Below are 18,641 nucleotides of genomic sequence, written 5' to 3'. Positions count from 1 at the left end.
TGTTTGTTTCTTTTAGTTGGCGAGAATGTGTCGCCGCAAACGCGACAAACATCCACTAACTTTGACGGCGTTTTCTGTGAGCGCGGCTGAGCCATTTTGTACCGCTACACGTGTTTCTAGTGGGACTATGTTTACAAGCACAAGAGTTCAGCGAGCCACTGAAGGACCGCCCTGCAGATTTACCATTGGTTCTGCAACGTAGGGAGTTTATTTAAACTCTGAAATTGTATCCGCCCATCTAAACACAAAATCAGGGAGAAAGTCATCAGTCTTTAGTTAAGCAAAGCATCTAAAGACTGACTTGTGAGTCTATGGAGAATCTAACTGAGCTAACAATGTGTAGCATCTCCATATTGACAAATATTTGTGTAAGCGATCTAAGCAGCTAACTAACATTTAATGACAGATTTACATTGAAAATACATTCATAAATCTCTTTCTCCTCTCCATATAGAAGATTAGCCAATGACTTACAACACTGTCCCATTATGCAAAATAGCAGACATTTGCATTACCATAGCAACATACAATGTTTATGTTATTAATTGCACAAAATGACCACATGCTCTATAGGAGTAAATTTTACCCACTTGTGCTTGTAGATATAAATGGCCTTTTTTTAATCTGGGTTTATCTTGTACAATTTTTTTCACAATAGACGGTGCTACACACTTTTGGGAAAAGTCACAGACTAGCAGGCCTTTATCAGAAAACAATCACAAAACAGCCATGGGTAAATTTTACCCGGTGACAGTTATAGTTTTAATGCAGAAAAAGAATGAGCATTTTAACATTTGCTGAGAGGTGTGACATGAAACCAGTATCTACTATTTGATTATGACCATTACCTTGTAATTGTAGGGTAACCTAATCCACCCATCTATATTCCACTTACCTGGGTCTGAATTGTGACAGAGCAAACTGAGCAAAATAGGCCAGACATCCTTCTGTAGTCCACATCATGCAGCTCATCCTGAAACATCCCGAGGCAAGGTGAGGGGCACTAAGAGCAATTTGAAGACTCTTATGAAAAGGCAAAACACCTCATCCTCCCAGAATAGGGAGTCCTTGTGGACTGACTCCTGGCAAACTGTGGTGTGTGTTGAGCCACTCAAGTTTATCTCAGGTCTTTGGTCTAAAAGGAGTAGAACTGCCTGACTGACAGATTAGACTGGAAAAAGGTTGACTGAGGGATACCACACATTTATTTTCTTCTTTTCCTCCTTGCTTCCACTAAGTGAGGCTGTGGTGACATGAGCTCTGGTAACCAGTCATGCTGAAAGCCAGAAAGTAAGAAGGGACCCCAACAAGAAGACAGTCAAAGAGAAATGAAGAGGAAGAGTTCAAAATGAAAAGAAAGTGAGGATAAGAGAGTTTAAACATTTAGAATGGAGGATTTGCCTAAAAGAAAATGCATTAGATAACCTCTGTCAATCATCACCCACTAGAAATCTGCAGAGACCCTGCCCCCTGCCTGTATTTTGTGAAAAAAATAAATAAATCTTATTTTGCTATTATTTTCAGGAAATTTCTGAGCGTGTATAGCCCCAGAGTTACAGTGAACACGTAAGGTCAGGACGTTATAAAAAGGTTGTGACCAGGTGCTAGACTGTAGGCAGCACTCACCTAAGAGGAAGGACTCAAGTCGTCAAATATCAGAGCTTGGTGTTAGACACTAATACACAGAGGCATCCTTTAGTGGCAGTGTGAGACACAGCGGATGGCAGTATTTTTGACACTCTGGGCAACTCCCGTAGTATAAAGAGCAAAGAAGTCCACACAGAGTGGGCGGAAGGGGAGGTGAATGGGTCAAACTAACTTAGGACTTTTACCTGGAGCCCGATGTTCCTGTTCCATGTGAAACCAAAAGTCTGTTGAGTTATTTCAATAACAACGTAGTATGTGTTGCATAACAGCTACTGACATGTGTCATGATACATTGTGATAATAAGAAACATAATTATTTTAACCCTAACCATGCTTTTTTTTGTAAATCTAACCACATGCTGTTGTTGCCTAAACCTAAGGAAGTAAACCTAAAAACGAAGGCTTTACCTATGTTCTAAGTTCTAAGACTGTATGTATTTAACAAGCACAAACTGATCTTTCTGTGAAAACAAAAGTGTATTTTGAAAACACGCATTGCATGTAACGACCGTAATTTAACATGCCACCTCTGGGCATCAAAAACTGATGCAGAAGGGGTACGTAGCACATCATATTTTGACATGTAGGGCTGAGAGTAGGTGTTTCTGTGATGATCTGGAGAATTCAAGGATGAGGCTGATCACGGAGTTCTTCCTTAATGCACATTTTATTACGAGCTCAGATCAACAATGGCTACATGCAGAAGCTATGTGATGATGCGAACAGAAAGAGACACTACTTATATGGAATGGTGACATGTATGGCTATTACCTAAAATGGTGCCTTGCCACATTTAACTTGACCTTGGGTCAACTAAAATTAGTCTAACTTGTCCATTCCTCAGTGAGCCTAGCACTTCTGATGCCTTGACAGCTGTCAAAGTGGAATATGATCCTCAGGGGGTCTTGACCAAGTATCTACTGGTCAGTAAAGATGTAAAAATACATACTAACAAGGGTCTCTGATCAAACACCTGCATTTGACAAGTTAGGTATGAGAAGTGTGTTGGAAAAGAGATGCAAATATAGCGAGGCAAAGCGCCAAAGCTTGCTCCAGAACGAGTGAATCTGGGGTTGGCTTTCACTTTCACTTTCATTGGCGAGCACTGAAGGAGAGGATGGGGATGAAGAGCAACACAGAGCTGCTCTATTCTCTGCTGGATAGGAAGTTGCCAGTTGTTAGCTTAGTTAGCTTGCTAGTATTGGCTTTTCCATCACAATAAATGTAACGTACTCGTACTCGTACTCGTCGTCCTCCGCTTATCCGGGTCCGGGTCGCGGGGGCAGCAGACTCAGCAGAGAAGCCCAGACAGTCCTCTCCCCAGCCATTTCTGTGAGCTCTTCCGAGGGAACCCCAAGGCGTTCCCAGGCCAGCCGGACGATGTAATCCCTCCAGCGTGTCCTGGGGCGGCCCCGAGGTCTCCTCCCGGTTGGACATGCCTGGAATACTTCCCAAGGGAGGCGTCCAGAAGGCATCCTTACCAGATGCCCGAACCACCTCAACTGGCTCTTCTCGATGTGGAGGAGCAGTGGCTCTACTCCGAGTCCTTCCCGGATGTCCGAGCTCCTCACCCTATCTGTAAGGCTGAGCCCAGCCACCCTGCGGAGGAAACTCATTTCGGCCGCTTGTACTCACGATCTCGTTCTTTCGGTCACTACCCAGAGTTCGTGACCATAGGTGAGGGTTGGAACGTAGATTGACCGGTAAATCGAGAGCTTAGCTTTCTCGGGGTCTTGTTCACGAGTGAGGGTAGGATGGAGCGGGAATAAATGTAACGTTCCTACAATAATACAGTGACTTGCAGCGTACATATAAGCAGTGTGGGGAGGAGCGTCAAGTTTGAATGTTGTATTTACAAACTAACCCACGATCCCTGTATGCAAATTTGGGAATCCTAGGATATTAAAGACATGACCCACCCTACTCGCCCTCGACATGGCTAGTACTTGTTGCTTTCATAGGTTGGATTGGTTAGGTTTACACAAGGGGAGTGGGATTGGTTCAGGTTAGGGTGAGAATGTCAGGGTAAGCCAATCAAAGGCCATTCCTTTGCTATCCTAGGATTTGCAGATTTTCTACTTGTATAGCATACCTCCTAAGAGCTTGAAGAGTTTATTAATATTTCAGCTTGGAAACCAAAAGATTCAGATTTTCAGGGGAATTTGCATTATTTGATAGTTATGCATGTCTTTTTTTAAATCCTATTGTTAATGCGTCATCTGAGTCAGCTTTAAGGATTACCAAGTAGTAGCTTATCTTTTTTGCCCTGGGTTTTGCCTCTTAGTCCACATGTAGGTTGCCAAATGTTTTTCATGGAGTTTGTTGCCGTATGCAACCTGAGAGGAAGACTGCAGGCGTTGCTCTGTTTCCTCTGGATGTTTTTTTGGGTTTGAAAAGAAACATTTTTATCTGTGCTTTGTTTGTTTGTTTCACTGCTATAATTCTCCTGGTGGAAATCATTTGAAACCAATCATACGCCTTTGGTGATCTCTAAAGGTTAGTAACTCTTTCATTCAATGCTAAATAAGAACACCTAACATCTGAGCACAAGGTTCTGTGAGAAAGTTGCTATGTAGATCATACAGAATATCAAAAGGAGTGCAGGCGCGTAATCTTAGAGCGGTAAAACAAACACAATATGGTGAGATCAAGGAGTGAATAACCCTCAGAGGTTTAACACCAGGAAACTTCAGAAACTTCCAGTAGAAAAATCAAACTTATGATATGAGTGACGAAACATTTCAACACCACACAGCAAGCCCAGTTTCTTTTGACTCACTACTACCAGGAACTTCAAGGATGACAGAGAGTAAAAAGGTGCTTTAAGGTCGTGGAGGGAGGTGGGAAGATAAGGGAGCATGAAAAGGAGGAAAGAAGAGAGAGGAAGTGAAGTGTCTGAGCAGAAATATGGGAGAAAAAACAAAGGAAGATGCAGCCACAAAGGGAAAGAAAGCACAATGGGAAGAGCATTAAGAAGAGGAGGCGAATGTGTCAGAGGAGGAGTCGGGGCAAACCCTGCAGGGAGTTTCTGTATCTACCTCCTCAGGCAAAAATAGAGACAGAGGATGAAGAACAAGGGAAGAGAGAAAATGTAGAAAAGGAAGAGAAAGAAAACAAGAGAGGGGAAAGAAAGGGATACATGAGACAGAGAAAAAAACATTTCCTTGTTTTCAAAATTGCTTTATTTTGTGTTGGAATGAGAACTTGTATAACCTAGAGGCTTGCTGTTGTAATATAATCTCACTCACAGCCACACACACACACACACACACACACACACACTTGCATATAAACACACTGTGTTTAGCGGCAGAAGAACCGGGGAAGCCCTGCAGTTTATTGGGTCATTGTAGATTCCTCTGTGGATGAAATATGCTTTAATTTGTGAAGCACTGGAGGGACAGTCGATAGGAAACCTCAGTGTGATACGGAGAAACAGGGAGGGAGGGAGGAAAAGCGCATAGGGAAACAAGTAAGGGAAGGTTGAGAGTGAGGAGTAAAATGGAGGAGGGAAAGGGAGGGTGAGAGGGAGAAGTTAAGGAAGGAGGGAGGTTTGACAGCCAGTAGAGGTGGACATATGGGCTGGGAGGGGTAGAGAGAGGAGGGAGAGAAAGAGAAGCAAAGGGAGGCAGGATGGGAGGGTACATTATAATGAGGAGAGGAGAAGGGGAGGAAGGGATGGCTAGAGACAGAAGGATACTAAGAGAAATGCAGACAGGAATCAGAGGGAAGATGAGAGGACAAACAAGACAAACAAAATTCAAATGCTTGAAATGACCGCAATGTGTGACTTCGACACAGGAGGCTGCTGTTAGCATATCATTTCGTACATGTAGTTAACATTGTTGTCTTTGACCCCGATTTTATCTTGTTTTCATTTCTTTAACTCAAGTCAATATAATTCATTCATTCATTTTCCGCAACTGCTTATCCTGTTGGGGGTCACAATGGGGCTGGAGCCCATCCCAGCTGACACTGGGCGAGAGGCGGAGTACACCCTGGACAGACTGCCAGACTATCGCAGGGCTGACACATGGAGACAGACTGTGGAAGGAAGCCGGAGTACACTGACACAGGGAGAACATGCAAATTCCACACAGAGGGGCCCCCCAGGTTTCGAACGAGGAACCCTCTTGCTGTGAGGTGACAATGCTACCCACTGCACCACCGTGCCACCCCAATATAATTCAGTTCAATTCAATGTTATTTATAAAGCTCAGTATTGCAAAGACACAATGTGCATCAGAGGGCTTACGACAACATACAACGTCCCTCTGTCCTCGGACCCTCACAGCGGATAAGGAAAAACTCCCCAAAAAAATCCTTTAAGGGAAAATATTCTACACTAAGTGGCAACCTCCAAGGCTCAAAAACAAAGCCAATGCAGAAGTGCTGAAAACTGCAGTTCCATGAATGACCACTTGAGGCTGGCTCCAGAAGCGATGTCGATCCCAATGGTAAAATGCCAAACTTCACAGTAAAAATAAACACGTTTACAGCCTGGTACAAAAAACAGTTTGGGTTTCTATGGCTAATTTCAACATCTATGACAATTGTTTGAAGGGTGAATTTTTTTATAACTCACATATTATTAAGGCTTAAAGTTTAGCATATTTAACGGCAGTCTATGAGGCATCACTACACTCTATGAGTCAGATCCATCCCCCACTCCTCCACAGCTCCATCCTCTCGTTTAAATATGGTTACTTCTGACTGCAAAAACTAAGATAGCAAGAGCCAAAATGCTGAACTCGAGGCCTAATATGGCATTGCACAAACCAATAGGTTATGTCACAGTAGCTATGTCCACTATGTTATACATTCTACGGCCTAAACCTAACCAAACCCTAACCATGAAGTGGCAAACATGAATAGTCTGTGTTTTGCTGCATGTTAGTGTTCATGAGAAGAATCCATATACATGCTCCCTCTTGTAGTATCACAACACTGTAAGTAGAAGTTTTCGAGAAGTTTATGAGCTGTGGCGTGTTTGTTGAAGTTTTCAGAAATGGTAGAGGCCATGGAAGTTCTTTTTTCAATGAATGGTAAGTGAAGATATTTTACAGTTTTTCTTCATATTTTATAATAAATCTGAGGAAAATGTTGATAAAAACTAAATCGCAATTTTTGTTTACAATAACTCCTGGGTAGAAAACCCCAGCGTCACATATATACAATTATATGGCACTGAGCAAATGCTGCCATAATTGGTTAGTTTTTAGCCACCTAGAAAAAAAAAAAGACTCATCTAAAAAATTGGTTTAAGTGTACACTATATTTAGAATATTTCCACCACTTTACCTTACCATTAGACCACCCTTTCCAGTGGGCAACGTAAGTTGTTATCTCAAACCTACCACACTCCACTGACAAAAACACTTGTTTTAAAACACAATAGTTGCTGCTGCTGCCCTGATCTGTTAGTGTGGAAGTTAAAGCAGTGAAAACATTCTCAATACAGTGTACGCTTAAATTGATAATGATTTTTTTAAGTGGCTAAAATACATTTTGCTTCAGCCCCTGTCCACAGCAGTACATTGCCTATCGTCTGTGCTGGTAGATTCGGTTTAAAGATGCTAGCAAAGCAACACAGTACATAAAATGAGCACAACAGAAATGCCAGATGGGATGAAGGTCAGGGTACCTTCAGGCAGTTCGTTTTTTCTTGTTAAACCAAAAACAGAAAAACGGCAATACCATGGTTTTCCCGTTTTTTTTCCTTTTTGGTTTAAAACAAAAAAACGAAAAAATGGAGCCGTTTTTCCGTTTTTTTGTTGTATCTTTAAACATTACAGTTACAGGTGAAAATAACAACAGAAAAGTTTCAATTCAAAACAGCAACCAGTCGTCTACCTGCAAGTGTTAGCCCAACGTCACCATGATTCGTCTCATCCTAATGGCCTTGTCTTTTCCCTCTGTCATTACGCCTTTGCATTCCCTGCATTGCGTTACTTACCAGGCCTTAACCTGGCAGCGATGTTCTCACGACCTAACCATTTGAATGCCAAGCATGTTGTGTACACCAGTTACCATGTTGTAACTACAAGCTCACGAGTTCCATTTGAAGGGTTTTAAAAGGCACCCACAAACAATGTCGTCCCTTTATAAGGGACATCAGATCATAAAATATTCATATGGGTCATTTTGGAGGGCAGTGTTCCCACTGCTACTTCACTGATTTGTTTTTAATAGTTTGTTTACAGCATTTTAATTTCCTTTCATTACACTAGGCTATATATAGCAGTGGTAGCACCTGTATGTTACAGCTGTATGTGCTCTGTGCTGCTGTCCCTTTTCCCTCCATCGTAGATCTGCCCAGGTGTCCTGCATTGCTTAACGAGATGCACTGCACCTGGCATGGAGGAGGTGTGGGGACTGCTGGTCCTGCTGCCTCTCAGCCTGGGATTTATGTTGTCATGTTTGCTTGTTTTGTTAATAAATCTCATGCGAGTGTTTGAGGTGTCTTATGTGGTCATCTTGGGTCAGTGCTGGAGTTTTGTTCACCCCATAGGGTCGCCCAAGGGTGGGGCGTAACAGATTCACATTTCCCCAAACCAGTTCATTGCCATTCTCTACCTGTCCACCAGATGCCCCCTGACTTTTTCTCCTTTTCCTCCAGTCACCTGACTCCCTCATTCACATGCACACCTGTTCCCACTTCCCCTCATCTGCACTGCAGTAACCCCTTTCCCTCCAGTGCTACAGTCACCTGACCTGCCACGCTCATCTGCTCACCTGTTTCCACTTTCCCTTGTCAGCCCTGCAGTACATAACTGGTTCTATTCCGCTCAATCCCTGTTTGTCAAAGTTGCTATGTTGCTTTCTTGGCCTGTGTTTTTGCTTTCAAACTTCTGATGCCTGAACCTCAACCTGTGCCTGCCTGCCAGTAAACCCACTTTGAAATCACTGAATTGATCCTGTCTGCCTGCTTTGACTGTGTTTGTTGAGACACTCTGGGCCAAATCCTGCCCTCCAACAAAAATACTTGGCCTCCGGACGGATATTGAAGTTTCCCTTTGCAGTTAATCTCAAAACCTTTAAATGTTAACAGTACTTTTGTTAAATCAAAGATGAAGCCAGCCTCTCTTTATCATGTGTGGATAACCTATCATCATCTCTCATCTCATTATCCAAAACAAAACATACATTTGAATATATGTGTAATTGTTTTGTTTTTTTTGCAGAGGAAACACTGCCTGCAACACTATGATCACTACTTTGATACCTACTACTTCCACCAGTTTATGTGGCCTTGTGCCAAACAGCACAACAGTACTTTTGTTTGTACCTGTAATCTTAAAGGCAAGGAACCTACAAAATTTGAATCCCAGAAATTAACATCATGGTCTTCTCATTCACGGACATTTATCAAGAACTGACCCACAACTGTTTTTATGACCAATTTTCACTGTAGACTGTAGAGACATTAGAGGAATCTCCAGGCCTGAAAAATGAAGCCAAGGTGAAAGTGCCAAACACTGTAGCTCTTCAAATGGTCACTTAAGGCTGGCTCCAAAAGCAAGTCAATCTCCATTGACACCTATGTTAAACTACTTAACTGTATTGCGTAAATCCACATGTTTACAGCCTGGCACAAAAAACATTTTGGTCTCTATAGCTAATTTCCCTCTTCATGACGACTGTAAGGGGGTTGAAATTTTTATATAAATCACCCATTTACATTTTCTTAAGGCTTAAAGTCATGCATGATTAAAGGCACAGCTGCTCTGACTGACAGGTGGCGTATGTTGACCACAGCGCATACATTGGTTAGGTAACGTAACCATGGCGTATTCCCAGATTCAGTATCATTTAATGTGTTTTTTGTTAATGAGAGTTAAGTGCAACATTTTTGGTCATCTAAAAAAATCTCGTTCAATGTTTGGTTGAACTACAAGACCTACTAAGGCAACAGATTCTTAGTGATGGCAGTGTGACACTGAAGCTTCGATACGTGCTTCAAACCCTGGACTACAATTCCATTGAACTACTGCTTCAAAGCTTGCTTTGGTGCGGAAAAAATCACGTGACATATGACGTCCGAAGCAGCAACTGCTTCGTTGCCTGAATGAATCACCTGACTGGTTCGCGGTACAATCAGGTGATTCACTGGCACCACCTCGTCTCGATTCTGACAGCTGACAGGTTGTGACAGTTTTGAATTTGAGCGCCACAACACTGTTATAAATGCTCGAAACAATGCACAATTTGTGGGTTGTCGTAGTAGGTGTGTTATTGCTGTCGAGTTGTTGGTATTGCGTTCATTTGTATTGGATCATTATGGAGCCAGCGAGGAAGAGAGGTCATTCTGACGTGGGAACACTTCAATCTGGTTGCTCCTGATAAGGTAGGTGTGCTTTATGTTTAATATGTAACGTCGGAAAAGTAAAGTTATAACTTACAACAGTAGCTGTCAGTACAGTACTACTATAGCTACTGTATGCTGTATCTAAAGTCTATATTAAGTAACTTAGCATCTCAGTAAAATGATGTATATTATTAGTGTAGCCATTAGGCTATAGCTTTATAGACTCAAATTGCATTTTTATTTACAAATGGCTTTCTCTACAGGTCCGGTGCTTGGTGTGTTCAACTGAACTGAAGTATCATGGGAATATTTCCTCCATGATTAGGCACTTCACTGCCAAGCATGGAGCTACTAACCAGGGGAACACAAATCAAGGTAGGCTATATTATATTATTATTAATTAGACACACTAACACAATATGATATGACTGTATTCCATGACTCATAGGCCTGCTTCATTTAAATGCAATTTCACATAAATCCTTATTTTCTTTTATTCATTTTCTTTTTATTTCTTTGTGTCTTTATTTATTTGTCTTAGTGGACCAGAAGCGAGAGCTAGATGAGGCTCTTGTCAATATGGTGGTGAAAGACTCGCAGCCTTTTTCCATCATGGATGACTGTGGCTTCAAGGAGTTTGTGGCATTGCTTGATCCCACATACACTCTTCCATCCAGACGGGCTCTAAAGAAAAATGGTGGTCCAGAGATATGAGGAGGAGAAGACCAAGGCCAAGGCTGTCATGCAGAAGGTAGAGGCTGTGAGCCTGACTGCTGATATGTGGACCTCCATTAATATGGATGCATATCTAGCAGTGACCAGCCATTATGTGGATGACTCTGCGAAGCTGGCCGCAGTGCTTTTGGGAGTGCTGCCTTTCCCTGAAGCTCATACAGCTGCTAACATCACTGCTGCAACGAGGTCTCTCATGGAGGAATGGGGCATTGAAGGCAAAGTGACCTCAATTGTGACCGATGCAGGAGCTAATATGGTTGCCTCCGTCAGAATTCTAAATCTAAGACATGCAATTTGCTTTGCGCATGCACTAAATTTAGTGGTGAAAAAGTCACTTGATGCAACTCCTGACCTAGAAGACCTACGCACAAGGGCACGAAAAGTGGTGAGTTTCTTCAAAACCAGCACAACAGCAAAAGAGAAGCTCAGAGAAGTGCAGGAGCAGATGAATCATCCAGTGAAGAAGCTGATTCAGGAGCTGGACACACGCTGGAACAGCACCTTCCTCATGCTGCAACGCCTTTTTGAAGGGAGACAGTCAGTGGGGGCAGCTCTTGCGACGCTGAGAACAGACGTGAGACCTCTGTCCTCTGAGGACTACGAAACAGCTACTGCATGCCTGCAATTGCTTTCCCCCCTTTTACCAGGCAACAGTAGAACTGTCAGAAGAGAAGAGAGTGTCAGGGTCAAAGGTCGTCCCAATGATAAAAATGTTGATGTTGTACTTGTATGACACAATGGGAAAAATAAGCCACAACACTGCTAAAACACTGGGAGAGAACATGGCGTCATTGATGCAAAACAAGTTCGACACGACGGAGACCCAAACTGCACTGACCCTGTCAACACTGCTGGATCCGAGATTCAAGACCTTTGGTTTCTACAACCAAGTACAGGCACAGGCAGCAGTGAGACGACTGACTGCAGAATGCTCACAAATAATAAGACACACACCACCTGACACACAACAGAACAACAGCCCTCCACATCAGCTCAACCAGCACCAGCAAATGTTGGAAATCCATCATCCACAGGTAATGTTATAAATATGAATAGATAAAATGCAGGACAAAATAAGTACTGATGATTACTGTCATGTTTGTCTTTCAGATATTAACCTTTGGGAAACGCTGGACAGAGATGCTTCTGAAGCAAGGAGGGGAAGGAATGCCACAGTAGATGCTACAGTGGATGTGCAGCAGTACATGAACGATCCACCACTGGAAAGATCAGAAGACCCACTGGCTTACTGGATGAACCATCAAAATGTGTATCCTCATCTGTTTCAGCTCGCAAAACAATTTTTATGCACACCAGCATCATCTGTTCCTTGTGAGCGAGTATTCTCCAAATGTGGAGAAGTTGTGAGCAAAAAAGAAACCGGCTCAATCCAAATACTGTGGAAAAAAATAATGTACCTCAATAAAAATCTTTGAGTGTTCCCCATCACACATAATCACCCCCTGCCATAGTTTTTTTTTAAGAAATTTTTGGCATTTTTAAGCCTTTAATCGATAGGACAGATGAGCGTGAGGGGGGGAGAGAGAGGGGGAGTGACATGCAGCAAAGGGCCACAGGCTGGAGTCGAACCCGGGCCGCTGCGGCAAAAGCCTTGTACATGGGGCGCCTGCTCTACCACTAAGCCACCAACGCCCCATACTTGGTAATACTTAACTCAGGCTTCAGACCCCTGAATCAGCAGCTATGTCGTAGATTTTTGTATCAGTTTAAATATATCTAGGGGTCATTGACAGCTGATCCCTAGTTTGAAAAACAACTGAGCTAGACAGAGCTTTTTAGGTAAGACTGAGATGAGTGACATCATCTCTTTGTACCTGAGCAATTCATTCCATTTGACCAAAATGGCATCAGGCATGTATGAGATAAACACAGCTACACAAGCTGTTGTGAACAGCTGTGTGTACAGAAATAATGAATGTTAAATCAACGTTTCTTCATTTGACTTGACAAATATTGAGAATTCCTTTCAGACACCATCATCACTGCAGTGTCAAATGAAGAGGACAGAGGAGGGTGAGGGGTGGTACAATTGAGGAGGGGAGAAATAAGAGGATAACCAGGAAATTAAGAAGGAAAGAGAGTGAGGGTGGTATTATGTGGTGAAGAAGAGGGATAAAGTGAAGGAGAAAGAATATGGGTGGGTTGACAAAAAGAAATGGTGGAACGAGGGGGAGTCAGAGAGCTTAGCAGGGGGTGGAGGGGGGTGCAAGGAGAGTGGGTCAAGGGGAGAGACAGATTGAAGAAGAGAGGGAGGAGAGAGGAGAGGAAGACGAGGAGAATCTCAAGCGCCCCGCTCCTGGGTTCGGCCTGTTGTCATGGTAACAGCAGCGAGGCGAGACGAGCAGCAGACAGACAGACTCGTTCTCTCCCTGCTCCCGAGTCTCCCTCTGTGTCTCCCGCCCAGAGATTAGTGGACAGCTGAGTCCCTGGTTGCGTCTGTTCTCTTCTTCTTCTGCTTCTTCTTCCTGATGAAAAATGGATTGACAGCACGGAGACCAGTGGCTACTACACACACTGACAAGTCCTCCTGCTGTGTGTGTGTGTGTGTGTGTGTGTGTGTGTGTGTGTGTGTGTGTTCATTCCTCTGCTTTCTCAGGAGTTTTGAACTTGCTCTTTAGGTTACCGAACATCAAGGGCTTCACAGACTACTAACCTTTTCCTTTCTAAACCTACACAGTAACATTTGCGCCTGGGGGCTGCACTTTGGACATCCAGCCTTCTGCTGCTGCCTCACAGCTGCTGGCAAATCACTGCCTTGCTCAGCAGTGCTAGATTTAAAGGGACATTTTGAAAATACATATTTTTCCTCTTATGCCGGGTTCACACTACATGACATTGTTGTCCATCACTATGTCAGATTAGGTGATTGTGGAGTCATAAAATCGTGCCGTGAATTGGCCTACAGACATGACAGACATGTGTGTTATCGGGTTATTCTTGTCCTGTTTTTATTATTATTACTATTCAGTCACTATGGTTGTTCATGTCCCAGCCAAAATGTTATTGTAGTAACATAAGTGCCACCAGAGGGCAGGAGCTGCATTTGAAGCACCACATGCAAACTATGCAAGTCACTGAATCCTCCACAACAGGTTCCTGCAAATGTTTCACAATAAAAGCCTTTTTAGAAAATGAAGGGATTATCTCAACCAAAATTATAATAGGCTTTTAATTGTAAACAGATACAGGAGGTACTATGCATTAACTTTATCAAGGCAAACCAGAGCGTCCTGTTTCTAATGTAGTCTGTTTCAAATTAAGCTGGTACCTTCTGCAGTTGTGGTGAGTAAAACCCCTGCAACTATTTCTTTTAAATTTTATTACTTTATATCCCTCTCCTTTTATGAAGAAATAACATTCTTTGCTAGCCTGATGGTAATGGCCCCTGGTTGCTAAAGTGCTTCTGCTGTTTCATGCAATCATTTCTCCCTTTCAAAAAGACCGGGGTGTCGTTGCCGTACAGTTGCCCACAGTAGGCCAGATTGGTCAAAGTGATGGCTGTGACAGGAGAAGTCATGAATGGAAAAAAAGGAAATCAAAAATGCTAGACTTTCTGTCGGGACATCGTGAGACATCCCAGACGTGGTGTTGGTTGTCATGTACTATGACACACTACACAAGATAAAAGGATGGATTATCGCGCACAATACTTGTCATTCACGATCCGAGTCGACACCATATGACGTTGCGTAGGGCTATAATCGTCTGATGTCGTGTAGTGTGAACTCAGCATTACCCGTAGTGCTGTTAATCAATCTAGATTGTTTAGGTGTGAGTTGCAGAGTGTTGGAGATATCAGCCACAGAGACTTCCCTTTCTTCAAATATAATATACACCTATCAACTGTATCACCACGCAGAAGGAAGTGTGCATCTAGTCATGGACAAGAGGCGCATCATCATGACAGTACCAGATGTAAATATTAATGGCGTCCCCCCTCGACTGATGCTAGGTGAGCCAGCAGTAGATGCAAGCTTACCTCTGCACATTGATACAGTTAGTGAGTGTAGCTTGGTAGAAAGAAAATAGTTCTAAATAGTAGTTTTGTTTGGGCACTTGAGCACCACAAGCCAAGCGCCGTCTAGTTCCATTAAATTTGAGAGAGAGCAGATGTCTATGTGGCTGATAACTCTCACACCAAAACAATCTACATTAACAAACAGCCCTAAAGGTAAGCCATTGGCAGAAATAAACAAAACCAAATTATACTAAATCACCACCATGTGTGCCTCATTTTTTTTGCCACATTTATACCCCTCATACTTTTAAAGGTGTGAGTTTAGCTACTCAGAAATGAATGTATTTTAACATGCACCAAGTTTATCAAATATTTTTATAAAACGTTTATAAAAAATTAACTTTATCTTAACCACCACCACCAAAACACCTAAACTGAGTAAAGATAAAATGGCTGAGTCAGAAAATGCAAGTCAGGATGGCATCAGGCGGAGACTGTCCTCCCAAGAAAAATGACAGAATCAATCATTTTAAGCAAATGGAGACACATTAGTTTAAATGACAGAGCTGTCCATCAGCCATACTAATTAAGAGTCTTGTCTGTCAAGAGCAAAGAAGAAAGTGTGATGGTATAAAAGAGCCACAAGGTTCACAGAAGGAGGTCAGAGTGGATGGATGATACAACAAAACCTTTTGACTTTAACACATGAAGCATGGTTTTCACTCACCGTAGCGTCCCCTGGTTTACAAGTCAGACATAATCAACCTGAATTTTTGTAACTGTGCACCCACTGCAGTTTTTAGTTCAACAGGAGAGACTGTCCGAGAAGGTTCACCTGTACAGACATCTCAAGACTCTTCACTAAAAGACCACAGATACAGTCAAATAGCCTTTCAAAGAAACATTCGCCACACTGGGGAAAGAAGAGGCTCTGTGCCGCAAGGTGTGGAAGTATGCAGTCTTGTATTTGGAGCATATTGCAACAAATAACATCTTAAACATAAACGCCTCTTGGAAACCATCTCTGGAGGTCCACGCCACGGTGTCTCACGCTGTTATAAACAAACCTGAGACTCCCACTAACATTCAACACTGGTTTAACCAACCAGGTAGTTCCTAAACCTAACCAAACTTTCACCATAAGCTTTGCCAGATCATGAAACAGAATTAATTTTCAAACTTCAACTGCCATTGACTCAGCTTCCCCCAGGCCGGTAATGCTCAAATTACACGACGGCTGCACCCTGAGATAACCAAAGTTCAACTATACCGTACGTCATGTGGCGAGGAACAACCAATCACAGCCGACATATCTTTTACATCTTCCGTAAATATCAGTCTGTGGAAAATAAGGAAAGGTTGATCATTTTGGTGCAGAGCTGTCAGAGCTTTACATCTGTCCCACAGACGATCGGCCTACACACTTATAAACAGCGCCTGGAAGAAGATAAGCTCTGCACTCAGGATTTCAGGTAAATGGTCTATGATACTGTGCTTGTTAAGGTTGCTTAGCAACCTCAGATGCAACCCGACACTGTGCTCTTGAAAGCTGGCTCAAAAAAGGCACAAAAGTATCACCCAGCGCCAGACCTCGCGTTTTCCAGATGGTTAACGACATGGTATGTGTACAGCCCCTGAGATCATCCCACGCTCACCTACAATATAATGAGAGGCATGCCGGATGGAAATAAAGTTGGTCTAAAGTGTCTGATTTTTTTTCAAGGCATAATAGCTCAGTGGTTCATGTTGTATATTTTGTTAAATGGAGTATCGTGTGTTCAGTATAAATATGAGTTTCTTTTGCCTCACATGCATTTAAAAAAGTATTAGTAAGTATTAGATTCTATTTAAAATGTACATTTACATGTTTTAACCTATTTAATCTATTAATTGAACCTAACAAACTCTTAATACGTAACTTAACCGACCCTGACCATGTCATTACCTATGCTCTAATCACATGTCTGCTTTCATCTATTCATTTATACACATTCATGTAAGAGGCACTATAGCTTGATCTCGGCATGTAGCCTGCTCCAGTTTCCCTGTTTCTACCCTGCAAAAAGCAGAGCCCAGTTCATCATGGTACATGAATCAGAATAGCTGAGTGGCTTACAGAATAAAAAAAAAAAAAAAAAAAAAACCTTTTACCATAGTGGTGCCAACAGAAATGTATCACATGCAGACTCAAATGCACTCCAGCAGGAGCTAAGCGGAAAGCAGCTCAGCGGAAATGAATGTGAGCATCATAAAAATGTCCTCAACACGGTAACAAATTACACAGCAAACTTAAAATGTGCTACAGCAGCAGAGCTCTATGGCAAAGTGGTGTAGTGTGACAATTTAGCAACCCCAGTCTAATCAATGTGAATTAGCTGGATTTGATGAAGAACACATTCGCTGTTCTAACTCTTGTTTCAGCTCCTGTTGTTGTATCTGCCCAGCACTTTACTTCTACATCAGTCATTGAAAGTATGTCAGCTCTCAGTGGCTCTGACCTTTGACCCTCTTAGTTGCCTGCCAGAGATATATGATCATTACCAATACTTCAAATCTTAGTGTGTATTTCAGTCTTGATATTCAAACACTGAAAGGTGCAGCTCTTTAACTATTCTTGAATACTCACAGGTTTCTGTTATTTCAGACCTTGTCCCAGCAACACAATCTCATCCCATGTTGTCACATATTGCCGCTTTATCAATGGCCTTACACATCTACATATTGCACACTAGGTATCCTTTTGCATTTTGCTGCTGACATCCTGTGATACCACAACCAATGCAGGGATGTCAACAAAAGCACATAGTTAGGTTTAGGTAACAAAAGGTGGTTAGGTTTGGAAAAAACTTCATGGTTTGGCTCTACATTCATACTGGAAGCAAACACAGGGCTCCCAGGTGAAAGTCCAGGGTTTCTTGGACCCATCCACCACCCCTTTCAGCTCCATATATTACATTGTAAACAGCAGTGTTTCAACCTGACACCATCCAGCAGCATATCATACCACCTTGACAAGTGCCATCCAGCCATGTTATGAACTGACACTGCCTGTCCACGTGTTATACTGCCACGACAGGTGCGGTCTGGCTTACCAGTGGCATACCATAACACCACAAATGTTACCTGCAGTCAAATCGATGCCACCTGCTGGTATATCATACCGCTGCAAAAGATGGCTTTTGGCGTCAGGTTTCAGACGCCCAAATTACTGACAAAGCAGCCATATTTGACAACTTTGGTGAGTCTTGTATAAGGGTCTGATTTTCAAAGCCTACTCATGCCCCAGCACCACGATGTGCAATACAGCAACTGCCCCACCACCCCACCACCAGCACATATGACCAATTAGTTCTGCAAAACGCAAAGTCAGCAGTCAAAGGATTAAACATTAAATTGCATTGTTATTTTCATTTTATTTTAATATATTTATTTTTCAACATGTGATCTGACCTGCATGTCCCTTGTTTTACCCAGAATCAAAACCTGGAAATTAAATAAGACAAAATCTCTTCTGTCTTGCCATGCTTCAACTGCCCGCTAGTTTTGATGATCTTTTTAATGAGCTGAGCAAAAGAGAAAGGTAGGATTAAATGTAACACAGAGATTCATGGCTGTCACACTTTGCGAAACCACGCGGTTGTCGAAAGTTACTGTTACTTGATCAAACCAGTGTCTATGTCAAGCAGGGCCAATGAGCAGTATCTCAGTTTTATCACACACATACAGTAGAGTATCATCAGTGTAAAAGCGGAAATTAATTCCATGACTAAATAGGGTATAATTTGGCCAAAAGGTGAAATTGAAAGAAAAAAGCAGAGGACAAAGAACAGAGCCCTGGGGTACTCCATATTTCACATCAAAAAACTTTTGAGGTAGTATCATTATAGAACACACTGTCTCCTATAGGTGAGACACATAAGATCTGAAGCACACAGGAGCCAGGCCAGATATGGCAAATTCAGTCAGTCAGAG

Source organism: Epinephelus moara, chromosome 5 (genome assembly GCF_006386435.1).
Source record: "Epinephelus moara isolate mb chromosome 5, YSFRI_EMoa_1.0, whole genome shotgun sequence".
In the NCBI taxonomy this organism is placed as follows: Eukaryota; Metazoa; Chordata; class Actinopteri; order Perciformes; family Serranidae; genus Epinephelus; species Epinephelus moara.
The sequence above is the reverse complement of the archived record's forward strand: the minus strand, read 5'-3'. Positions refer to the sequence as shown.